The following is a 1,234-nucleotide window of genomic DNA, read 5'->3' as shown; positions in this document are numbered from 1 at the left end:
ATCCATCACTAATTAAAAGTCTAATAAAAAATCTTTTAATTTTAAAAAGCCCAACATCAAATTGGATTTGGAGGGTTTACCGTTTATGTGAACTGACGGACCCCAAACAAATAGAAACACCCACTATAAATAACTTATGGAATTCACCCAACTTATACACGATTTGCCTAAAAAAGAAGCAGCACACCATATTTCTCCATAAAAATCACCGTTTTCTTTGAAATGCTTCCATGGAAGTCTACTGGGATCCTTCCTCAAACAGACGATTGCAGGTATATATTTCTCTCTTCCTCTCTATTTTCGATCTCTGGTTTTCAATCTTCTGATACGTAACCAAGTTTTACGTCATTTGGTTCGATCATATAGTTGGGGGATATTAGAAGAAACGTTTTCAGCAACCTGACGGACCTTAGTCATCGGCAACCTCCAAAAACGTCGTCTCCGAGAGGAATAGAAGGAAGAAGCTGAATGTTAGGGCAGTGGTCCCTAATATTAGTAAGGTATGATTTGTTGACTGCACTATGCGGATCTTCATCTAAGCCCATTGCTTCTCCATTTCCCCTCACGTTGCTGCTGGTCCATTTTGTCAATACATCTCATCTGGTACCTTCCATTTTCTTTTCATTCTTTAATTAGAGACGAAGAGGAATCTCATGCTTACATACTTGTAACAAGAGATTTGCTATATTAAATAGAGGTGGATTCTATGATCTTCTTTTTGGTAGGATTTTGTGTGTAGATAGAGGAAGAAAGTTTTATGTGTTAATTCAATATATGCATATTAGGTGTTTGATAAAATACCTCAATGATAATCAACACTTTTATTTTCTTTCCCAAACCCATAGGCTTCAAAGTTACTGTTGTTTTCATGGGGTCTTGATCTTTAAAACCACCCAAACTATTTTGCATATTTACTGTAACTTGGGGTGTTGTGGAAGAGAGTATATTTTCTTGAGGTCTTCCCTTTTACTTCTCTTACCATTAGTATTGTTTATTTGTGAATGAGCTACTACTTGTACCACCTATCATGAATTATATATAAATGTTTTGATCCAAGGTTTTTATTTCACAATATGATATGGCAATTTATTTGTTGTAATTTATATTTGCAAAGCCATATACATAAAAGGTAATATATTACTTCAAATCGTCATATATAATCGCAAAGCAAGTAGCTGTCAGTAAGGTATTTTGGGTTTCATTTTTGCTTTTGTTGTTTTCTACTTCTCTCTGG

The sequence above is a fragment of the Cynara cardunculus genome (genome assembly GCF_001531365.2).
Source record: "Cynara cardunculus var. scolymus isolate 2C chromosome LG 4, CcrdV1, whole genome shotgun sequence".
NCBI classification, from domain to species: Eukaryota; Viridiplantae; Streptophyta; class Magnoliopsida; order Asterales; family Asteraceae; genus Cynara; species Cynara cardunculus.
The sequence above is the reverse complement of the archived record's forward strand: the minus strand, read 5'-3'. Positions refer to the sequence as shown.